Raw genomic sequence first — 26,047 nt, 5'->3', positions numbered from 1 at the left:
CCAACGGACTGAAACCCCTTCCCATTCACTGCAACTGTATACAGAACCAACAGACTCAAACCACTTCCCAATCACTCCCAATCTACACAATCCCAACGGAATCAAACCCCTTCCCATTCACTCCCATTCTACACAATCCCATTGGACTCAACCCGCTTCCCATTAACTCCACTCTGCACAATCCCAACGGACTCGAACCCCTTCCCCTTCACTCCCACTCTACACAATCGCAATGAACTCAAACCCCTTCTCAATCACTCCCACCCCATACAATCCCAATAGACTCAATCCCCTTTCCACTCATCCCCACGTTGCACAATCCCAATGATCCCAAACCACTCTCCTTCACTCCAAATCTAAACAATCCCAACGGAATCAAACCCCTTCCCATTCACTTCCATTCTACACAATCCCATTGGACTCAAACCCCTTCCCATTAACTCCCACTCTACAGAATCTCAATGGATTCAAACCCCTTCCCATTCACTCCCACTATACACAATCGCAATGAACTCAAACCCCTTCTCAATTACTCCCATTGTACACAATCTCAATGGACTCAAACCCCTTCCCATTCACTCCCATTCTACACCATCCCAGTGGAACCACACCGCTTCGCATTCACTCCCACTCCACACTAAGCCAATGGACCTTTCCCCTTCCCCATCACTCCCACTCTACACAATCCCAATGGAAGAAAACCCCTTCCCTTTCACTCCCACTCTACACACTCCCAACGGACCCAAACCCCTTCGCATTCACTCCCACTCTATACAATCCCAACGGACTCAAACCCATTCCCATTCACTCCCACTCTACACAATCCGAATGGACTCAAACCTCATCCAAATCACTCCCATTCCACTCAATCCCAATGGACTCAATCGCCTTCCCATTCACTCCCATTCTACACCATGCTAGTGGACTTAAACCGCTTCTCATTCACTCCCACTACTCAGAATGCCAATGGACCCTTCCCCTTCCCATTCACTCACACTTCACCCAATGCCAATGGACTCAAACCTCTTCCCATTCACTCCCATTCTACACAATCCCAACGGTCTCAATCTCTTTCCGTTTCGCTTCGACTTTACATAATCTCAACGGACTCAAACCCCTTCCCATTCGCTCCCACTCTACACAATGCCAACGGACTCAAACCGATTCCCATTCCCTCACACTCTACACAATCCCAATGGACTCAAACCCCTACCCATTCACTTCGACTCTGCAGAGTCCCAACGGACTCAAACCACTTCACAATCACTCCCACTCTACACAATCCCAATGGACTCAAACCCCTTCGCTTTCAATCCCACTTTATGCAATCTCAATGGACACACTCCCCTTCCCATTCACTCCCACTCTACACAATCACAATGGAATTAATTCCCTTCCGATTCTCTCCCACTCTACAAATCCCAATGGTCTCAAACCCCTTCCCATTCACTCCCACTCTAAATAATCCCAACGGTAGCAAACCCCTTCCCTTTCAATCCTACTCTCCACAATCCCAATGGACTCCCACCCCTTCCCATTCACTCCCACTCTACGTAATCCAAATGGACTCAAATCCCTTCCCATTCACTCCACTCGACACTTTTCCAACGGAGTCAAACACGTTCACATTCACTCCCATTCTACACAATCCCAACGAACTCAAACCCCTTTTCATTCGCTCCCTCTTTACACAATTCCCATGGACTCGAACCCCTACCCATACACGCCCACCCCACACAATCTCAATGGAAACAAAACCCTTCCCATTCACTCACACACGACACAATCCCCATGGACTCGAACTCCTTCCAATTCACTCCCATTCTACACAATCCCAACGGACTCAAACCACTTCCCATTCACTCCAACTGTACACAGTCCCAACAGACTCAAACCACTTCACAATCACTCCCACTTTACACAATCCCAATGGACTCAATCCCTTTCCCATTCACTCCCATTCTATGCATCCCCAATGGACTCAAACCCCTTTCCATTCGATCCCACTCTGCACAATTCCAACGGACTTAAACCCCCTCCCATTCACTCCCACTCTACACAATCCCAATGACCCAAACCCGTTCCCATTCACTCCCACCACACTCCATCTCAATGGACTCAAACCCCTTCGCATTCACTACCACTCTACGCAACCCCAATGGACTCAAACCTCTTTCAAATCAGTCCCACTCTACACAATCCTGATGGACTCAATCGCCTTCCCATTTGGCCCCACTCTACACAATCCCGACGGACTCAAACCCATTCCCATTCTCTCCCAGCCTACACAATTCCAAAGTACTCAAACCCCTTTCCATGCGTTCCAACTCTTCACACTTCCAACAGACTCAAACCCCTTCCCATTCACTCTCACTCTACACAATCCCAATGTCAGAAACCCCTTCCCATTCACTATCATACTTCACACTCCCATTGGGCCCCAACCCCTTCCCATTCACTCCCACCCCACTCCATCCCAATGAACCCAAACCCCTTCCCATTCACTCCCACTCTACACAATCCCAATGGTCCCAAACCCCTTCCAATTCACTCCCACTCTACACAATCCCAATGGTCCCAAACCCCTTCCCATTCACTCCCACTCTACATAATCCCAGTGGACTCAAACCCGTTCCCATTCAGTCCCACTCTACACAATCCCAACGGACTGAAACCCCTTCCCATTCACTGCAACTGTATACAGAACCAACAGACTCAAACCCCTTCCCAATCACTGCCAATCTACACAATCCCAACGGAATCAAACCCCTTCCCATTCACTCCCATTCTACACAATCCCATTGGACTCAAACCGCTTCCCATTAACTCCACTCTGCACAATCCCAACGGACTCGAACCCCTTCACCTTCACTCCCACCCTACACAATCGCAATGAACTCAAACCCCTTCTCAATCACTCCCACCCCATACAATCCCAATAGACACAATCCCCTTTCCACTCATACCCACGTTGCACAATCCCAATGGTCCCAAACCACTCTCCTTCATACCAAATCTAAACAATCCCAACGGAATCAAACCGCTTCCCATTCCCTCCACTCTACACAATCCCAATGGACTCAAACCCCTTCCCATTCACTCACACTCTACACTACCCCAACGGACTCAAACCCCTCTCCATTCACTCCCACTTTACACAATCCCAATGGACTCACACCGCTTCCCAATCGTTCTCTTTCTACACAATCCCAATGGACTCAAACCGGTTCCTCTTCACTCCCAATCACACAATCTCTATTGACATGAACCCCTTCGAATTCACGCTCTCTCTACACAATTCTAATGGTAGAAATCCTTTCCTGTTGACTTCTATTGCAAAATCCCAATGGGCTCAAACACCTTCTCATGTCTCCCATTGTACCAAATTCCCATAGGCTTAAACACCTAACCATTCGCTTCTGCTCCACACTATCCCAAAGGTACCACTATCTCTCTATTCACTCCCACTCCAGCCAATCCTCATAGACACACACGACTTTCCATTGACCTCCCGTGCACAGAATTCACTCCTGTTCTACACAATCCCAGTGGACTCAATCCTCTTCCCATTCACTCTCAGTCAAAGCAGTCACAATGGGACTCAAATCCCTTCACTTTCACTCGCACTGGACAAAATTTCAATGGATTCATTCTCCTTCCCATTCACTCTGACCCAACGTTATCCTCATGGATACGGGTTTATCCCATTCACTTCCACTCTACGCAATCCCAATGAAGACAACCCCCTTCCTGTTGATTGCCAAACAATCCCAAAGGAATTGTTCACTTTGTACAATTCCTAATGGACCTAAATCCCCACCCATTATTCTGATTCCACACTGACCCAATTGTCCCTTACGTCTCCTCATTCACTCCCACTCTGCACAATCCCAAAGATTCTCAACCCTTCCTGTTCACTCCAAATCCATATATACCCGAACCTCTTCCCTTTTGCTTCCAGTCTGCACCGACCCAATTGGAACCCAAACCCCTTCCTGTTCACTCCCAGTCCACACAATCTCAATCGGTCCATAAACCTCTCAATTCACTCCCACTTGACATAATCCCATTTGGAACCAAAACACTCCACAGTCACTGCAAATTCTACACCTCACCAATGGAACCAGATGATTTCCTAAAGACTCCCACTCAACAACATCCCACTGGATCCAAATCGCTTCCCGTTCACACAAAGTCTTCATTACCCAAATGGACAGAGATTTCAGTCCAATTCTACAGATATTGAACCGTCACACGCATGTTCCACAACCCCTACTGGACATAAATCTTAATCAATTCAATATCAATCTACATAGTTCTGGATCCAATCAGGGAACAATTCCACTCGATAATTTCCTTTCAGACCAAAACTAATTTTCATTCTCTCACACCCTCTAGAATCCCAATGGAATTCAAACACTTTGCATATGCCCCCAACTGTGCATAATCCCAATGGACTCAATGGCTTTCCATCCATTCCTACCCTACACTATCCCAATGACCTTAGCGCTGTCCCAATCACTTCCACTCTGCACAATCTGAATGGACCAAAACCACTTCCTGTTTGCCCTCATGCGACTCAATCCCAATGGACCCAAGCCCCTTCACATTCACACCCACTGTACCCAATCCAAGTGGACCCAAAACATTGGCCATTCACTGTCACTTGATGCAATCCCAATGGACTCAAAACCATTTCTGTTCGCTCTCACTCGACAAAATCGCAATGGACCCAAAGCCATTTCTGTTTACTCTCACTCTACAGACTCGAAATGGATGCAAACCTCTTCCCATTCACTCCCTCTTTACTCAATCACAATAGAAACGTCTTCCTGTTCACTCCCACTCTGTACAATCCCAATGGGTTCGAACGACTTCTCATTTTCCCATTGTTCCGAATTCCCAATGGGCACGAACACCTGGCATTTTGCTTCCAGTCTACACTATCCCAAAGGTGCCACAATATTTCTATTCGCCCCCACTCCACTCAATCCTGATAGAAACACATCCCTTTCCATTTATGTGTCCTGTACAGAATCTCAATGGACACGAATCACTTTCCTTTCACTCCAACCGCACACAATCCCAATTCACTCATGTTCTGCACAATCCCAATGGACTCAACTTCCTTCCCATTCAATCCCACTCTACACAATCCCAGTGGGCCCCCAAGCCCCTTCCCATTAACTCCCACTCAACATAATCCCAATGGACTCAAATCCCCTTCCCGTTCATTCCCAATCTACACAATCCCATTGAACACAACCCTCTTCCCACTCACTCCCACTCTACATAATCCCAATGGATCCAAACACCCTCCCCTCACTCTGACTCTACACAATCCCAATGACCTCAAACCCGTTTTCATTCACTCTCACTCTGAAGAGTCTCAATGGACCCAAACCACTTCTCATCCACTCCCACTCTACACAATCCAAGTTGACTCAAATCCCCATCCCGTTCATTCCCACTCTGCACAATCCCAATGGACCCAAACCCCTTCCCGTTCACTGCTGCACTCCACCAATCCCAGTGGACACAAATCCCTCCCTGTTCTCTCCCACTCTATACAATCCCAATGGGCGCAAGCCCTTCCCGTTGCCTCATACACCACACCAATCCCCAAATGGACTCAAACCCCTTCCTGTTCTCTCCCACTCTGTACAATCCCAATGGGCGCAAGCCCTTCCCGTTGCCTTCTACACCACACCAATCCCCAAATGGATTCAAACCCCTTCCTGTTCTTTCCCGCCCCACACAAACCCCATGATCTGAAACTACTTTGCTGCCAAACTCAGTCTACGCATCCCAAATGGAGCGAACTCCCTTCACTGACTGCACAACCCCAAGATACCTAATCCCTTCCCAGCTCACTCCTACTCTTTGCTATTGCAACGTACCCAATCCCCTTTCTGTTTATTCCCAAAGGATTCCAGCCCCTTCCTGTTTGGTCGCATCCTACGCAATCCGAATGGGCTCAAGTGACTCCCTTCAGTTCACGCCCACTGCACACTATCCCAATGAAACTGAAGCATTTCCTGTTCTTTCCCATCCTACATAATCCCTTCCCTTTCAACCCCATTGTAGATTTTCCGGATGGATTCAACCTCTTCCCGTTCGCTCCAACCCACACGGATCTTTTCGCATTCTGACTCAATCTGCACAATCCCAATCGACACAAACCACTTCCCATCGATTCGTATTCCAGGCGATCCCAATGGACTCAAGCTCCTTCCCATTTTCTACCAGCGTGCCATTTTCGTGGATATTATTGTTCTGTCCCTGGGGAATCTCAGCGGAGCCCTGGGTACCCGGGATTCACGACCCATTTCGGGTGCACCAATGCATCCCTGCTGAATTTGTCCAGCGCCAATTCCATTCTGACTATGGTTCGGAGGGGTTGAGCAGGATTGAGGTTGTGGTTGGCGGTGCCCAGGTAAGGGGTGAAGGGAACAGGGGCGCAAGCGTCATGCAGGTAGGATTGCTCAGGTTGGGTCCTATAGGTGGAGGCGTAGTCGGAGGTCCTCCTGAAATGTCGCAGGTAGCAGACCTCACTGTAGGCGCCAGAGGTCACTCTGACCTCACAAAGCCCCAGTGGGGTCATCCCTTTTGCTGAAGTCCCTGTCCCAGACCTCGATGGGCAGCTTGTGCCCAACATTGATCTCATAGAACACAGAGCATTGCAATGCAGTACACGTCCTTCGTCCTGCGATGTTGCGCTGACCTGTGGAACCAATCTGAAGCCCATCTAACCTACACAATTCCATTCTCATCCATGTGTCTATCGAATGACCATTTAAATGTCCTCAATGTTGGCGAGTCTATCACTGTTGTAGGCAGTGTGTTCCACACCCCTACTACTCTGAGTAACGAAACTACCTCTGACATCTGTCATCTATCTATCACCCCTCAATTTAAAGCTATGTCCTGTCGTGCTAGCCATCACCATCTGAGGATAAAGGCTCTCACTGACCACCCTATCTAACCCTCTGATCATCTTGTATGTCTCAATTAAGTTACCTCTCACCACATTCACTCGAACGAAAACAGCCTCAAGTCCCTCAGCCTTTCATCATAAGACCTTCCCTCCATACCAGGTAACATCTTGGTAAATCTCCTCTGCTCCCTTTCCAAAGCTTCCGAGTCCTTCCTAAAATGCGGTGACCAGAACTGATTGCAATACTCCAAGTGAGGTGGCAACAGAGCTTTGTAAAGGTGACCCCGTGGCTCTGAAACTCAATCCCTCTACCAATAAAAGCTAACACACCATATGCCTTCTTAACAACCCCATCAACCTGGGTGGCAACTTTCAGGGATCTATGTCCATCTTGCCCAGGTCCTCTTGGTGTTTCACGTGGGGTTGTCGCTGCCTGAGATCACAGAGGTCCAGGCCTACCCCTGGCTGTACTTGACCACCACGTGGTCAACAGTGCCCGAGAACGTGCCCGAGAAGGTGCCCCCTCCTCCCCCCCTCACCGAGATGTCCTGTTCGGTGATCACCAGGCGACCCAACCCCTTCCCATGGGAGCAGCAGTCCCGGTCCACATGACACTCTGCATGGCACAGGCAGGAGCAGGGTTGGGCACGGGTCGTGGTGGGACCCGTGAGTGCCCGTCCTGCATTGCTGGGAGAGGGCAGTGCCTGTGATGTAGTTGCTGACATAGCGCTGCAGCTTCTTTCTCTTGGGGTCACTGGTGGGCAGCAGGTGGTGGAGAGGGAGCCAGGGCATAATGCACTGGGCCAGGGTAAGAGGTCAGGCTGTACATCCACTGGGTGAAGGCTGTCCTGTCCCACGAGAAGAGGAGGTCTGCCCCTTGCTGCATTTGTCAACCCAGTCTCTAGGTCACTGAAGGTTTGGTAGATGTTGCTGTGATCCACAGCGCATGCCATCTTCTGGCACTTGTGATACCTGTTATAAAGTTGTAGGCATGTACTGTACTTTAGCAGAGAGTGAATGCCTTTGTAAACTGAGAGATTGCAAGTGCCTGTGTGTATGACTAGATAGCAGTCTCAGTGCGCTCTGGAAAATTGAAAATGTGCAATATTTGGTTGTGAAATGGATGCCTGAGTTGGTTGCAGTTTTGACAACAATTTGAATTTAACCAATCAGTTCAAATTATGCCCCAGGATGTGAAAACGCAATCGAGTTTTGCCAGCAGTGATCCGATGAGATGACCTGATGTTGTGGATATAAAAATGCAGCCATTTTGAAAACTGGAGAAAGAGCAACAATCATTGAGGGAGATTAGATTCCCTATACTGTTGAAACAGGCCCTTCAGCCCAACTAGTCCACACCAATATTCAGAAGAGTAACCCACCTAGACCCATTTCCCTCTGACTAATGCACCTAGCACTATGGGCAATCTAGCACGGCCAATTCACACTAACCTGCACATCTTTGGACTGTGGGAGGAAACTGGAGCACCCAGAGGAGAATATGCAAACTCCACACAAACAGTTGCCCAAAGCTGGAATCGAACCTGGGACCCTGGTGCTGTGAGGGAGCAGTGCCAACCACTGAGCTCACCTTGCGCGATCCCAGAAGTTAGGAAATACTCTCTATCACAGGTACCTTGTCATACAAAACAGATGCACAGTAAAAAGGAAGATGGTGACCCCTTGGGAGATCTTCTGCTGGAAGAAGAAAGACAGAAGAAGACAGCAACTGTGTGGGTTTGAAATTATGTTGATGCAATCTTCCAAAGTGTGTTACGACATGATGGTAAACTCCTCCGCTAATTAAACCAAATCTCAGCTCACCTCGCAATCTGTTAAAATATGAGGCTCATAGAATCCCAACGATTTGAAGAAAAAGTATCAATTTATTTTTTAACTCTGAAAGTGAACATTAAACAAAAACGTTTTACAACTCCCAGCCTCTTTTCTCTTAAAGGTTTGTTATCTGCCCCCAACTCTATAACACTATACCGTCCCAATAAAAGCCTATTTCAAAACGGCATCAAACTTTGTTTCAAAGCCAAATAGTGGTTGTTGTCATCGGTGACTGTCTTCTTTCAGTTGAAGATCTCCCTGGATCATCTTCGGTGTGGACTGGTTGGGCTGAAGGGCCTGTTTCCACACCGTAGGGAATCTAATCTCTCTCAACGATAGTTGCTCTGTCTCCAATTTTCAAAATGCCTGCATTTTAATATCCCCAACAACAGGTCATCTTTTGTTGCAAAGGTTTTTCAGATGAAAAAAAGATACCTTTAATTGAGCGTATTTTGAGCGGCAGTTCCTCTCGATGGCCGTTTACTCTGTCTAACCTTTAAAATGCCTGCTTCTCTTTAATCCAAACAGTGGACTGTCCCATTGGTTCCATATTGGCAAAATAGTAAATTCAGAAGCGATTGGGTTTTAGTATCCTGGGGCATAATTAAAACTGATTGGGTAAGTCTGAATTCTGGTCAACAAAGCAACCAAAGCTCATGTATATGTGTCACAGGCAAATGTCGCGTCTTTTCAATTTATGTAATGCACTCTGAGATTGCGAGTCAGTCACATGACCGGTCCCTGCCAATTCTTAATGCAAAGCAGCCTTCCCTCTCTCTTAAAGGTACAGTACATGCTTTCAACTTCAAAAACAAGTGTCTGTTTGGAACTGTGCATTAGATTAGATTAGATTCCCTACAGTGTGGAAACAGGCCCTTCGGCCCAACCAGTCCATGTTGACCCTCCGAATAGCAACCTACCCTGAACCATTCATTCCCCTATCTAATGCACCTAACACTATGGGCAATTTAGCATGGCCAATTCACCGTACGTGGACATCTTTGGACTGTGGGAGGAAATGGGAGCACCCGGAGGAAGCCCATGAAGGCACAGTGGGAAGCATGTGCAAACTCCACACAGACAGTTGCCCGAGGTGGGAATTGAACCCAGGTCCCTGGCACAGTGAGGCAGCAGCGCTAACCACTGAGCCACCGTGCCACCCCATTGTTAGAGAGTTGGAGGAGGAGAATAAACAGTTAAGACAAAGGGGGAGGGGCTTGGAGTTGTGAATAGCTGTTGATTAATGTTCACGTTTAGAGTTAAAAATATATGTTATTTTCTTTAAATAGTGGAAGTTGAGTGTTCACTGTCCTTCATATTTTGACAGGATGAGGTGATGTTTTCTGGGTGTTTGGTTTAAGTTAACAAAGGGGGCGGGTCACTGCCGAATCATTAGAGTGACTCAGCGGCTTGTCCTCAGCTCCACCAGGACATTGGCACCTCCAGCAGTCCTTCACCTACTTGGCACTGTAGCTCTGGGACGCTGCCTCCCATGTCTGATCGGCCATCAAGTCCTTGAAGCCTCTGCCCATCTCCACTGGCTGGAGGTAGTGGGTACCGTAAGGAAGGGCCTTGCCCTTCACCCGGAACTGGTAATAACAGAACTGGTGAAACCGTAGCAGTCCATCTTGGAATGGGAGGTGCTGGAAGCTTGGAGCCGGCCGAGCTCGGGTGGATGGGTGGAAATGGTCCACCGGCCATCGTTGGTGATAGTGGAGTTGGCAGACTGTGACAGCTTGGCTGCTGAGCAGTGGAACCAGCTGGAGAGCGAACGCTGGCAGAGCTCAGGGTGTACCAGTCCACCAGCGAGGTGGGCAGCCACTGGTGCATGTCACCGAGATGCTCATTTTTTTTCCTTTTTTATTTTATCTTTTTGCACCACCAGGAAGATAGGAAAACACCCGAGTGACAAGCAGTACCCTTCACGTCAAAGGGATCTTCTGTTAAATTTTTTTTCTTTTTTTTCTTCTTCTACACTACCGCCTAACTGCAGTATTGCTTATTTTTCCCCCAGCACCCATGGCGTGTGTGCAGTTGTGAGACACAGTGAGAGACACAGAGTGCACAAATCTTTATTCAATTTCCACCACCACGAAAATAGGAAAACACCCGGGTGGCCAGTGACAAGCAGTGCCCTTCACATCAAAGGGCAATGCTGTGTGATCAAAACAGTGAAGGGGAGGGCAGGGACTAAATCAAAATAGAGTTGGAGGGGGAAATGATGCACTCCCACTGCCTGCGGCGCCCACCTCTCCCTGAACAACTCCAGGGTGTTGGTGGACACCGCGTGCTCCTTTTCCAAGGACACCCGGGCTCTAACATAACCGCAGAAGAGGGGCAGGCAGTCGGCCCTAACAACCCCCTCCACGGCCCGCTGCCTGGACCTGTTTATGGCCAGTTTGGCCAGGCCCAGGAGCAGACCCACGAGGAGGTCTTCAGACCTGCCCTCCCTCCTCCGCACCGGGTGCCCGAAGATCAGGAGCGTGGCACTGAAGTGCAACCAAAAGCAACCGAGATGCTCATTCTGACAGAGGGTGCAGCTCCCATTGGCTGACTTAGGTGTTCACGTCGATCATGAAGGCCCCCTTGGGCAGCAGGGTCACCGCGTCGTAGCCCACACCCGCTCACCGTGTCCCCTGGCACCAAGTTAGCGCCACGGCACAGGCTGGCACTAGCCGCGAGGTTCGAGATCAGGGCATTCTGGAAAAGGAAACAGAGAAAGAGTCAGCAGCCCAGTTTCAAATGCCCAGCTGTTATCTTGTTGGCGAGTCTGACAAAAGATCTGCAAGAGAAAGAAAGGCAGCATCTTAATTTGACAGATTTATGAGCTATTAAAATTTGTATGCTTCTTTAAGTGGACTTTAATGATCCTTTTGTTGACTTTGACATCTTTATGAGCTATTAAGAGAAGTATGCTCCTTTGAATGGGTGCTAAAGGTATAATTGCTTTATTTGACCGATTTATAAGCTATTAAGACCAGTATGGTATTTTAACTGAGAGTTGAAAATATGATAACTTAATGTGATGCTTATATAAAGAAGTGTTTTATCATAACCAAAGTGAGTGCTGATGATACGAGTTCTAACCCTGCCAGATGTATGAGCTACTAACTGTAGGAGGCTTCGTGAGGGTTGAAATTTTGTTCGACATATGAATTCCCTCACCTCAATCATTAGCATTGAGGCCAGCAGAAATATTTTGCATCCACAGAGCCTGTCGATTAGATTCCAGTCTGTTAATCACTCCCTGGCATCTGTTATTCTGTATATAAACAACTCCGAACCCCTCGATTAGATTCCAGTCTGTAACTATCTCCAGGGTATCTGTTATTCTGTATATAAACCACCCCGACCCCCTCGACAAGATTCCGGTCTGTAACTCACTCATGGATCTGTTATTCTGTATATAAACCACGCAGAACCCCTCAATCACGTTTCAGTTTATAACTCACTCTCAGATGCTTTTTCTTCAGTGTATAAACCATTATGAATTCTTCTATAACTGACTCTCAGGTAACTGTTATTCTGTTTGTCTGTTTATCTATCTATCTATCTATCTATCTATCTATCTATCTATCTATCTATCTATCTATGTCTGTCTATCCATCTGTCTGTCATGTCTGTCTATCTATCTATCTATCTATCTATCTATCCATCTATCTATCTATCTATGTCTATCCATCTCTCTGTCTGTCTGTTTGTCTGTCTATCTATGTATTTATCTGTCTGTCTGTCTGTCTATCTGTCTATGTCTATCTATCAATCCATCCATCCATCCATCCATGTCTGTCTATCCATCTGTCTATCCATCTATCCATCTTTCTCTTTATCTATCTGTCTGTCTACCTGTCTGTCTAACTATCTATCTACCTGTCTGTCTACCTATTATCTATCTATCTATCTATGTCTGTCTATCCATCTGTCTGTCTTGTCTATCTATCTATGTCTGTCTATCCATCTCTCCTGTCTGTCTATCTATCTATCCGTCTGTCTGTCTGTCTATCTATCTGTCTATCTATCTGTCTATCTATCCGTCTATCTATCTGTCTATCTATCCATCTATCTATCTATCTATCTATCCATCCGTCTATCTATCGATCCATCCGTCTGTCTATCTGTCTATCTATCTATCTATCTATCTATCTATCTATCCATCCGTCTATCTATCCACCCGTCTATCTGTCTGTCTGTCTGTCTGTCTATCTATCTATCTATCTATCTATCTATCTATCTATCTCTCTATCTCTCTCTCTGTCTCTCCGTTCATCTGCCTGCCCGCCAGTCTGTCTGACCAAGCAGCAAGGGAGGCTGTGTACAGTTGCCAAGTAACGCTATGAAGTTACAAAGCCCACAGAGCAGACATAGTGCCAACACCGCAGCCAGGCGGTGATGACGTTAGCATTATGGGAAAGGCAGCGCTTAGCCTGAGCAGACACGTCCCAAACAAAACAATGGCGAGTCCAGACAGAACGGCACAGGGTTCTGCTGCACCAAGAAACTCACAGGCGAAATCCATCCAAATGAGTGACCATCTTTCATTTTTTTTTCTTCTTTTTTTCTTTTTTTTTTCTTTTTTTCTCTATTTTTTTTACTAACCCCCACGCTACCTGCGGTAGTGCTTAATTTTTTCCCAGCACCCATGTTGTGTGTGTGCAGGTGTGAGACACAATGAAAGACATCGCCTGTTTGTTTTTTTTCTGAATTTATTTATTTTTTTATTTTTTTCTCTTTTTTTATTAACCCCCCACACTACCGCCTAACTGCTGTAGTGCTTATTTTTTTCCAGTGACCATCCTTCATTTTTTTTTTCTTTTTTTTTAGTGGCTGTAACCAGCCAGCTCAGAGTCAGTCCCCTGAACTGAGGAGATCCAAAATCCTCTGTTATTTTTTTCTCTCTCTTTAGTGCTCTGTTAATTTTTTTTTCTTCCTACACTACCGCCTAACTGCGGTAGTGCTTATTATTTTTAACCCCAGCACCCATGGTGTGTGTGTGCAGCTGTGAGACACAGTGAGAGACATAAAGTGCACAAATCTTTATTTAATTTCCACCACCAGGAAAAGTAGGAAAACACCCGAGTGGCCTGTGACGAGCAGTGCCCTTCACATCAAAGGGCAATGCTGTGTGATCAAAACAGTGAATAGTCCTCTGTTAATTTTTTTTCCTTTTTTTAACCCCCACACTACCGCCTAACTGCTGTAGTGCTTATTTTTTTCCAGTGACCATCTTTCATTTTTTTTAAAATTTTTTTTTTTTCTTTTTCAGTAGAGGGGAGGGGAGGGATAACACTCCTGGTTGTTTTTTTTCTTTTTAACCCCCGCACTACCGCCTAACTGCGGTAGTGCTTATTATTTTTAACCCCAGCACCCATGGTGTGTGTGTGCAGCTGTGAGACACAGTGAGAGACATAAAGTGCACAAATCTTTATTTAATTTCCACCACCAGGAAAAGTAGGAAAACACCCGAGTGGCCTGTGACGAGCAGTGCCCTTCACATCAAAGGGCAATGCTGTGTGATCAAAACAGTGAATAGTCCTCTGTTAATTTTTTTTTTCTTTTTTTAACCCCCACACTACCGCCTAACTGCTGTAGTGCTTATTTTTTTCCAGTGACCATCTTTCAAACTGTGCAATGTCTCTCCCTGATTGGCCAGGCCTATAGGATTTAAATGCATTCAAGAAGCTCCAAAAAAACCATCCGAATGGTATAGAAACAGGCTTCACTGCCAGACCGATCTCTTGAATCTTCTGGAGGCTGTCCGGGAAAACCAGCATGGGAAGAGGCAGAGACCAGCTGACCATCCGGGGCATGGTGGTGGTGGTGGGGTGGAGGACGAGATTGCAGCCGTTCGTATTCATTGCGATGGTGTACTGCAAATGTTAACAGGAACTGGCTTGGCTGCAGTGGGATTGTGCAAGTTGGGAGTGAATGGGCATGGTTTTGAGTCCACTGGGATAGTGCAGAGTGGGAGTGAATGGGAAGGGGTTTGGGTCCATTGGGACAGTGTAGAGCGGGAGTGAATGGGAAGGAGTTTGGGTCCAATGGGACGGTGTAGAGCGGGAGTGAATGGGAAGGGGTTTGGTCCATTGGGACGGTGTAGAGCGGGATTGAATGGGAAGTGATATGTTTCGATTGGGATTGTGTATATTGGGATTGAATGGCATTGGGAAGAGTGGGAGTGAACCGGAAGAGGTTTGTGATTGATTGGGGTTGTGTAGTCTGTAGTGAATATGAAATTGTTTGGTGTCCATTGGGAATGTATAGATTGGTAGTGAATGATAAGCGTTTTGGGTAAATTTGGAGTGTGTAGAGCGGGGGTTAATGGAAAGTGAGATGGGTCCATTGGAATTGTGCAGAGTCTGATAGAACAGGAATGGGTTTTGGCCAGATGGTATTGTGTTGAGTGGGAGTGAACCTGGAGGGATTCAGCTACATTTGGATTGTATAGTTTGGGAGTGGATGAGGAGTTGATTATCTGCAATGGGAGTGTGTGGAGCGGGAGTGAATGTGAAGTGGTTTCATCCAGTGCGATTGTGAGAAGTAGTGGTGAATGGGATGTGGTTTGTTTTCATTGGGGTTTTGTGAAGTGGGAGTGAACAGGAAGGGATTTGGGTTCACTGGGATGGTGCAATGGGAAGGGCTTTGAGGTCCATTGGGAATGTGCAGGTAGAGAGTGATTGGGAAATGGTTTGGGTCAATTTGGAGTATTCAGAGCGGGAGTGAATGGGAAGTGGTTTGGGTCCATTGAGATTATGCTGAGTGAGAGTGAATACGAGTGGCTTTGAGGTCCATTGGGATTTTGTAGAGTGAGAGTGAATGGGAAGCAGTTTGGGTCAATTCAGAGCATTTAGAGCGGGGGGTGAGATGGGAAGTGAGATGTGTCCATTGGGATTGTGTCGAGTGAGAGCGAAAGGGAAGGGCTTTGAAATACACTGAGATTGTGTCAATCGGTAGTGAATAGGAAGTGGTTTGGGTCCATTGGGATTATGTAGAGTGAGAGTGAATGGGAAGTGGTTTGGGTCCATTGGGTTTGTGGAGAGTGAGAATGATTGGGAGTGGCTTTGAGGTCCATTGGGATTTTATAGAGTGAGAGTGAATGGGAGTGGTTTTGAGGTCCATTGGGATTGTGTAGATGGATAGTGAATCGGAAGGGCTTTGAGGTATATTGGGATTGTGTAGAGTGAGAGTGAATGGGAGTGGTTTTGAGGTCCATTGGGATTGTGTAGATGGATAGTGAATGGGAAGGGCTTTGAGGTATATTGGGATTGTGTAGAGTGAGAGTGAATGGGAAGTGGTTTGGATCCATTGGTATTGTGTAGAGTGAGAGTGAATGGAAATGGCGTTGAGGTCTATTGGGATTGTGCAGAGTGGGAGTAACTGGGAAGGGGTTTGTGTCCATTGGGATTGTGCAGATTGCGACTGAGTGGCAAGTGGTTTGGGTCAATTCAGAATATTTAGAGTGGGAGTGATTGGGAAGTGAGATGGGTCCATTGGAATTGTCCGTAGTTTAGGAGTGAAGGGGGAGTTGCTCAGCTGCATTGGGGGTGTGAGGTGCAGAAGTGAATGGGAAGTGGTTCTATCCAGTGTGATTGCATGGAGCAGGATTCAACGTGAAGTGATTTGTTTCCATTGGGATTGTGTGGAGTGGAGGTGAACAGGAAGTGATCGGGTAGAATGGCAATGAATAGGATTTGGTTTGTGTCCATTGAGAGTGTGCAGAGCGGGAGTGCGTGGGAATAGCTTTGTAGATTGGCTGTGTATATGAAGACTGAGTGTCCATCAGCACTGTGGAGATGGGTGTGTAGAGGCAGGGTTTGGGGTCCATTGGGATTGCATAGAGTTGTAGTGAATGCAAAGTGGTTTTGATGCGTTGGGACTGAGTAGCGTGGATAGAGTTTTGAGTCCATTGTAATTGCACAGAAATTCAGCAAATGCGAATGGGCTCTGGACCGGTGGCATAGTTAAGAGTGTGTGTGAACTGGACTACATTTACGTCCATTGGGATAGTGCAGAGTGGGAGTGAATGGTTTGTGTGCATTGGTATTGTGCGTAGTGTGGGTTCCATTGGGATTGTGTAGAGTGATCGTGAATCCGTAGGGGATCAGATCTGAAGGCATTGCTTGGAGTGGTAGTGAATGGGAAGTGGATTTGGTCCAATGGGTTTATGTAGATTGAAGAAGAATCAGAACGGGTTTGGATCTATTGGGATTCCATGGAGTGATAGTGAATGGGAAGCGGTTTGGGTCCATTGATTTTAATGGTCGGGGGTGTGGTTCCGTTGGGAAAGTGCAGAGTGGTAGGGACTGGGAAGCGGTTTGGATCCAATGGGATTATGTAAGGTGACGGTGATTCGGAAGGGATGTGGGTCCTTTGGAGTTTTGTAGAGCGGAAGTGAATGGTGTCGTGGAGAAAATGAAGAGAATCGCCAGGAGACGCAGAGAAGTAGGTGTTTTATTTGCAAACAAAAAACCGTGACACTGCGAAAGCAAATTCTTGAATGTCCCCAAACCTCAGGGTCCATGTCATAAAATCATAGAGATGTACAGCGTGGAAACTGACCCTTCAGTCCAACCCGTCCATGCCGGCCAGTTATCCCAACCCAATCTAGTCCCACCTGCCAGCACCCAGCCCATATCCTCCCAAACCCTTCTTAATTCATATACCCATCTAAATGCCTTTTAAATGTTGCTATTGTACCAGCCTCCACCACATCCTCTGGCAGCTCATTCCATACACGTACCACCCTCTGTGTGAAAAAGTTGCCCCTTAGGTCTCTTTTATATCTTTCCCCTCTCACCCTAAACCTATGCCTGCTAGTTTTGGACTCCCCGATCCCAGGGAAAAGACTTCGTCTATTTACCCTATCCATGCCCCTCATGATTTTGTAAACTTCTATAAGGTCACCGCTCAGCCTCCGACGCTCCAGGGAAAACAGCCTCAGCCTGTTCAGCCTCTCCCTGAAGCTCAAATTCTCCAACCCTGGCAACATCCTTGTAAATCTTTTCTGAACCCTTTGAAGTTTCACAACGTCTTTACGGTGGAAAGGAGACCAGAATTGCACGCAATATTCCAACAGTGGCCTAAGCAATGTCCTGTCCAGCCATAACATGACCTCCCAACACCTGTACTCAATACTCTGACCAATAAATGAAAGCATACCAAATGCCTTCTTCACTATCCTATCTACCTGCGACTCCACTTTCAAGGAGCTATGAACCTGCACTTCAAGGTGTCTTTGTTCAGCTAGTTGAGGTACTTTGAGGTTGAGGTTTGTGGTTTTTAATTTTTTTAATCATATTTCCGTTACCTTATCAGCATGTCCAGCTACATTAATCAAAAATACCTCACTGTAGCTGCAGAATAAACCAGTGATATTTGTTCCCATTACCTCTTCACTTGAGCCCCTATAGTTTTACCAACATTCTACTTAATGCTATTCTAATGTCACGGTTAGATATTTAGTGTCAGCTTTTGCAAAAGTGGTCTTTCATGCCAGACCCTACTTCATATTTTCTGAATGTCATGATTATCGCCTCTGCTATAGTGGCCTTCCATTCCAGACTAACCTGTCATGATTAGATATTTAGCTATTCCGTCTATTACAATAGTCTCCCGTCTCAAGCTGACTCTGCTAACTACTAGTGAGATATTTAATGTCATGTCCCAAATATCTATTGTCCAAATCTTGCCATAATGATATTTCGCAGGGAGGCTACCTTTACTAACTGTGTTGTCTCATCTCGCCATAGTGACCTTTCAGCCTTAACCTTATTCTGCTAATTGGTGTAAGAGCGTTCCACTATGGTTATCCCATCCTGCCTTCCACAGACCACAGATTGCCAGTGGTCTTCATGCTTTCACCCTTCCCATACTTCCATGCTCTTTACTTTCAAATAATGGGAAGCAGCTTGGGTCAATTTGAAGAGTGTATAGCGGGAGTGAGTGGAAAGTGTGATCGGACCATTGAAAGTGTACAGATTGTGGAGCAATGGGAATAAGTTTTAGCCTGATGGTAGCGTCCGAATGGAAGCGAACTTGGAGGGGCTTGGCTTGTTTGGGAGTGGATGGGTACTTGGTTAACTGCAAATAGGATTGTGTCGAGCCAGAGCGAAAATGGCGGAGTTTTCTCCAGTGTGATTGTGCAACGCGGGAGTGAACAGGAAAGGGTTTGGGTCCATTGGGATTGTGTAGAATGGGAAATGATTTGGTTCAATTGGGATTGTCTGGAGTGAGAGTGAATGGTCAGAGGTTTGGCTCCGTTGTGATTTTGTAGAGTGTAGAATGGGAAGGAGATTGGTTCAATTGGGATTACGTAGAGTGGAAGTGAACAGAAAAGGGTTTAGGTCCATTGAAATTGTTTATAGTGGAAGTGAAAGAGAATGACTTTGGTTTCCATTGGTAAGAGTAGGAGTGAGCCAGATGATGATTTATCAGGATGTTGCCTGGTCTGGAGGAAAGGTCTTACGAGGAAAGGCTGAGAGACTTGAACCTGCGCTCATTGGCAAGGAGAAGGCGAAGAGGGGATTTGATAGAGACATACAAGATGATCAGGGGATTAGATTGGGTAGGCAGTGAAAGTCATTTTCCGAGGATGATTATTTCAGCGTGTAGGAGGGGGCATAAAGTACAAATGGAGGGGTGATAGATTTAAGACAGATGCCAGAGGCAGGATCTTTATTCAGAGAGCGGTGAGGGCTTGGAATGCACTACCTGCTAATGTAGTCAACTCAGCCACATTAGGGAGATTTAACCAATCCTTAGATATGCACATGGATGATTTTGGGATAGTGTCGGGGGACGAGCTGAGAATAGTTCACATGTCGGCGCAATATCGAGGGCCGAAGGGCCTGTTCAGCGCTGTATTGTTCAATGTTCTGTGTTTTGTGATTACTTAAGAACAGGGTAGATTCGGAGTGAATGTGAATGAGTTTGATATCCATTGGGAGTGTGTAGATTGAGAGGGGCTTTGGGTTCGTTGGGATTGTGTAGAGTGGGAGTGAGTCAGAAGGGGTTTAGGTCCATGATGATGGTGTAGAGTTGGTGGTAACGATAGGGGTTTCTCTGAACTGGGATTGCGTAGAGTAGAAATGAATGGAATGGGGTTTGGGTCCAGTCAGATTGGACATAAATGGTAAAGCATTTTAAATCTTTGAGATTGTGTCGAATGGCTGTGTATAAGAAAGTTGTTGTATCCAGCGGCGTTGTGGCAGATTGGAGTGTAGAGGAAGGTGTTGCAGTCCATTGGGATTGTGTAGCATTGTCATAAGTGGACAGTGGTTTTGATGCATTCATATTGCGTAGTGTGGGGAGAGTTTTGAGTTCACTGGTATTGCATATAAATGGGCTCTGGCTTGGTGAGATTGTTCAGTTGTGCGGTGAACTGGTGCGTGTTTATATCATTTGGGATAATGTCGAGTGGGAGTAAATGGGAAACGGGTTGGGTCGATTGGGATTATGTAGAGTGGGAGTCAATCAGAAGGGGTGTTGTCGAGTGGCAGTCAAAGGGTCCGTATAGGGTAGTAGTGAATGAGAAGTGGTTTAGATACAGTGGGATTATGCAGAGTGTTCGTGAATTGGAAGAGGTTTGTGTCCTTTGGGATTTCGTAGAGTGGGATGAATGGGAAGGGATGCGCTTCTGTTAGGATTGTGTAGAACAGTAGGGAATGGGATTATGTACGTGGTAGTGAATGGGAAGCAATTTGAGTCCATTGGAATTATGTAGATTGGGAGTGGATTGGAAGAGTTTTGAGTCCATTGGGATATTGTAGAGTAGTCGTAAATAAGAAGTGGTTTGAGTTAACTTAGAGTGTGTACTGCAGGAGTGAATGGTAGGTGAGATGGATCTGTTGGATTGTGCAGAGTGTGGGGGAATAGGAATGGCTTTTGTCCCAATAGTACTGTGTAGACTTGAAGTGAACCTGGAGGGGCTCGGCTACATTTCGATTGAATAGTTTGGGAGTGAACGGGGAGTGGTTTAGCTTCAATGGGAGCGTGTGGAGCAGGACTGAATGTGAAGTGGTTTCAGCCGGTCAGATTTTACAAAGCGCGAGTGAATGGATGTGGTTTGTTTTCCATTGGGATTGTGTAGAGTGGGAGTGAACGGGGAGGAGTTTGGGTCCATTGGGATTGCGTAGAGTGTGCGGGAATGGGGAGGAGGTTGTTTCCATCGGGAATGTGTAGACAGGTAGTGAATGGGAAGGCGTATGCGGTCTATTGGGATTGTGTAGCGTGGGAGTGAATGGGTAGGAGGTTGTTTCCATTGGGAATGTGTAGATAGGAAGTGAATGGGAAGGGGTTTGAGGTCCATTGGGATTGTGTAGAGAGGGAGTGAACGGGAAGGGGTTTGGGTCCATAGGGATTGTGTAGAGTGTGAGTGAATGGGTAGGAGATTGTTTCTGTTGGGAATGTGTAGATGGGTAGTGAATAGGAAAGGGTTTGAGGTCCATTGGGATTGTGTAGAGAGGGAGTGAAGGGAAGGGGTTTGGTCTATTGGGATGGTGTAGTGCGGGGTGAACGGAAAGGATTTGGTTCCATTGGGACGATGTAGAGTGGGAGTGAACAGGAAGGGGATTGGGTCCATTGGGATGGAGTAGAGCGGGAGTGAACGGGAAGGGGTTTGGGTCCACTGATATTGTGCACAGTGGAAGTGAATGGGAAGAGTTTTGAGTTCCATTGGGATTGTATAAAGTTGGAATGATTCGGAAGGGATTTGGAACCATTGGGAATTTGTAGAGGCGAAGTGACTGGGAAGCAGTTTGAGTCAATTTGGAGTGTGCAGAGCAGGAATGGGAAGTGAGATGGGTCCACTGGAGTTGTGCAGTGTGAGGGAATGGGAATGGGGTTTGGTACGATGGTATTATGCAGACTGGGAGTGGCTTGGAAGACTTCGGCTATGCTTGGATTGCATAGTTTGTTAGTGAACAGGATTGCTTAGTTGCAATGGGATTGTGTGGATCGGGAGTGGATGTGAAGCAGTCTCATGCAGTGTGATTATGCGAAGGTGGCTTCAATGGGAAATGGTTTGTTCCCATTGGGATTTTGTAGAGTAGGAACACAAGGGAAAGGGTTTGGGCCCTTTGGGATTGTGTAGGATTGGAGTCAACAGGACCGAGTTTGGTTTCTATTGGTATTGGCAAGTGTGGGGGTGAACCGGAAGATGTTTGCAGTTGATTGACATTGCGTAAAGTTGGAGGGAAAGTGAAGGGGTTTGATGTCTATTAGGATTGTGTTCGAGGGAGAGTTAATGTGAAGGGTCGTGGGGTCCATTGGAATTTTGTAGACTTGGAATAGATGGGAAGGGGTTTGCACACGTTAGGTTTGTGCAGATGGTGACTGACTCGGAAGGGGTTTGGGTCTATTGGGATTGCATTGAACGGAAGTGAAAGGGAGCGGGTTTGCATTAATTGGGAATGTGAAGAGTGGGAGTGAATGGGAAGAGGTTTGGATTCATTAGGATTGTGTTGAGTGCGAGTGAATAGGTAATGGTCTGGGTACATAGAGATTGTGTAGAATTGGAGTGAACAGGAAGGGTTCCGGGTCACTGCGAATGTGCGAGTGGGAGTGTACGGGAAGGGGTTGGGCTCATTGTGTTTGTGTAGATTAGGAGTGATTGGGAAAGTCTTTGTGTCTATTTGGAGTGTGTAGATTGAGAGTAAATGGGAAGGGGTTTGGATCCATTGGGTTAGTGTAGAGTGGGAGACAATTGGAAACAGTTTGGGTCCATTGGGGTTGTGTAGAGTGGGAATAGCATTTGAAAGGCTTTGGGTCCATGGAGGTGGTGTTGAATTAGCACTAACAGGAAGGGGCTCCTCTTAGTTGGGATTGTGTAAAGGATGGGGTTTGAATCTGTTCTGATTGTGCAGATTGGAAATAAATATCAAAGCCTTTGGAAACTTTGGGATTGTATAGAATGGCTGTGCATGAGGAAGCTTTTCTATCCATTAGCATTGTGCGAGTGGAGAGGCTTGGGGTGCATTGGGATTATGTAGAGTTTGAGTGAATGGGAAGTGGTTTTCATTCATTCAGGGTGCATAGAGATTTAAATCTAGTGGAATTGTATAGAAGTACAATAAATAGGAATGGGCTTTAGCCCAGTTGGATCGTTGAACTGGAACATGTTTGCCTCCATTGGGATAGGCCTGGAACATGAAGCAGAGTGAGCGTGGACAGGATGCTGGAGCAGCCGCAGTGGGAGCATTGGGAGGCACGTGGAGGCAGCGTTACCTTGTGTTCTGAAGCCACTGGTCACACACTCATGTCTACTGCATTGCTATTGCAATCGCAATGGACTCAAAGCCCTACTCACGCTGCACAACCTGAATGGATCAAAACCCCTTCCCTCTAGAATCCAATAGCCTTTATTGGCACGTGCACTCAAGTAGTAATCGTGAAAGGTTTAACCTGATGCACCAACCATCGATTGTCTTGCTCCTTGGATGCTGCCTGACCTGCTGTGCTTTTCCAGCACCACACCTTTTGACATGGACTCGTGCTTAAAAAAAGGGCTAGAAGGTCTTGAACTTAAGTTCTTCACAGTCACATTATTATTATCGTTTAGATTAGATTAGATTACTTACAGTGTGGAAACAGGCCCTTCGGCCCAACAAGTCCACACCGACCCACAGAAGCACAACCCACCCATACCCCTACATATACCCCTTACCTAACACTACGGGCAATTTAGCATGGCTAATTCACCTAACCTGCACATCTTTGGACTGTGGGAGGAAACCGGAGCACCCAGAGGAAACCCACGCAGACACAGGGAGAATGTGCAAACTCCATACAGTCAGTCGCCTGAGTCGGGAATTGAACCCGGGCCTCTGGCCCTGTGAGGCAGCAGTGCTAACCACTGTGCCGCCCAAAATCATTCTTGGTTTCTCAACTCTATTGCAGGGCTTACTTACCCTTTCTGTAACAGCAGTTAAAGTAGCTGTACCTAAGATGGCGCAGAGAGGCGACAGAGCAAACTTACCACTGCACTCATTGAGGGAACGTGACAATAAAGGCTATTCTATTCTAGAATGTGTGTGAACTTGGAAGGGATTTTGATCCATTCTGATCACGCAGCATGGTTAGGCCGCCCAGCCCATTGGAATTGCATAGAAGTGCAATAAATTGGGATAAGCTTTTCCCCAGTGAGATTGTTCAGTGTGTGAGTGGTGTGGAACACGTTTACATCCTCTGGGATAATCCAGAGTGGGGGTGAACGGGAAGTGGAGAAAGTGAGTTCTGCAGATGCTGGAGATCAGAGCTGAAAATGTGTGGTTTGGTTTGGGAAGTGGTTGGGTACTGTGCAGAGTGTCAGTGAGCGGGGTGGGATTTGGGTCCATTGGGACTGTGTAGGTCAGGACTGAATGGGAATTGGTTTTGATCCATCGGGATTGTTAGAGCAGTAGTGAGCAGAAAGTGCTTTGGGCTCCATGGGGATTGAGGAGACTAAGAATGAAAGCAAAAGGGTAGGTGTCCATTGGCATTGCACGGAGAGGGAGTGAACAGGAATGCTCATGGGGTCCTTTGGATTTGTGTAGAGGAAGAGTGAATGGGAAGACTGAATGGGAATAGGTTTAGATTCGTCGGGATTGTGTAGAGCAGGGGCGAATAGCAAGGAATTTGTATCCATTGGGATTGTGCAGAGTGGCAGTGGCAGACAGTCACAAAAATGCACAGCATGGAACCAGACCCTTCAGTCCAACTCGACCATGCCAACCAGATGTCCTGACGTAATTTAGTCCCGTTTGTCAGCACTTGGCCGTATCCCTCTGCCGTTTAAAAGCTATAATTGTACCAGCCTCCATCATTTTCTCTGGCAACTCATTCAACATACATGTATCACCCTCTGCGTGAAAACATTGCCCCCTTAGGACTCTTTTATATCTTCTCCCTCTCTCTCTAAACCTTTGCTGTCTAGTTTTGAATCCCCCCGCCCCAGGGAACATACCTTCTCTATTTACCCTATACATGGCCCTCATGATTTTATAAACTGCTGTAGAGTCACCCCTCAGCCTCCGACGCTCCAGGGAAAACAGCCCCAGCCTATTCAATCCTTCCCCATAACTCAGATCGTCCAACATTGGCAACATTCTTGTAAATATTTTCTGAACCTTTTCATGTTTCACAGCATCCTTCCAAGACCAGGAATATTCCAAATGTGGCCTAACCAATGTACTGTACAGCTGCAATATGGCCTTCCAACTCGTATACTCAATGCTCTGACCAATAAAGGAAAGCATACTAAACACCTTCTTCACTATCCTATCTACCTGTGACTCTACTTTCAAGAAGCTATGAACCTGCAGTCCAAGGTCTCTGTTCAGCAACACTTCCCAGGACCTTACCATTAAGTGTATAAGCCCTGCTAAGATTTGCTTTCCTAAAATTCAGCACCTCCCATTTGTCTGAATTAAACTCCATCTGCCACTCCTCAGCCCATTGGCACCATCTGATCAAGATCCTGTTGTAATCTGAGGTAACCCTCTTAGCTGATCAGTGTAACTCCATTCCTGGTGTCATCTGCAAACATACTAATTATACCTCTTATGTTCAATCAAATCATTTGTATAAATGACGAAAGGTAGTGGACCCAGCACCGATCCTTGTGACACTCCGCTGGTCACAGGCCTCCAGTCTGAAAAACTGCTATCAGACCTCTGAATGGACCTCTCAAGTTTCAAATCAAATGCTGTTTGGACAACATCTCTGTGTTTGATCTTTGCGTAGTATGATTTGCCTGAACTGCACACAAAACAAAACTTTTCACTTACTCAGGTACACGTGACAACCATAGGTATCAAATCTTTTGATGCTTTGATTGGTAAATATTTTAATCTGCAATGTTCCTCAATCGTTATCCTATAGCGCACTCTGATGGTGACTGAAATTATGGTTATGATCTGCTTCCAGTTTCCAATCCGTTCATCATAAAATCACTCAGAGTCATTGAGATGTACAGCGCGGAAACAGACCCTTCAGTCCAACCCATCCATGCCGACCAGATACCCCAACCCAATCTATTCCCAACCTGCCAGCACCCGGCCCATATCCCTCCAAACCCGTCCTATTCATGTCCCCCTCCAAATGCCTCTTAAATGTTGCAATTGTACCAGCCTCCACCACATCCTCTGACAGCTAATTCCATACACGTACCATCCCCTTAGTAAAGTGGATGAACTGTTCCACCTCCAGGATAGGTTGCTAACACCTTCCACCCAGGCCTCAAATTTACCTGGACCGTCTCAGACTCCTCCCTCCCCTTCCTAGACCTTTATATTTCTATCT

The sequence above is a fragment of the Hemiscyllium ocellatum genome, chromosome 41, assembly GCF_020745735.1.
Source record: "Hemiscyllium ocellatum isolate sHemOce1 chromosome 41, sHemOce1.pat.X.cur, whole genome shotgun sequence".
In the NCBI taxonomy this organism is placed as follows: domain Eukaryota; kingdom Metazoa; phylum Chordata; class Chondrichthyes; order Orectolobiformes; family Hemiscylliidae; genus Hemiscyllium; species Hemiscyllium ocellatum.
The sequence above is the reverse complement of the archived record's forward strand: the minus strand, read 5'-3'. Positions refer to the sequence as shown.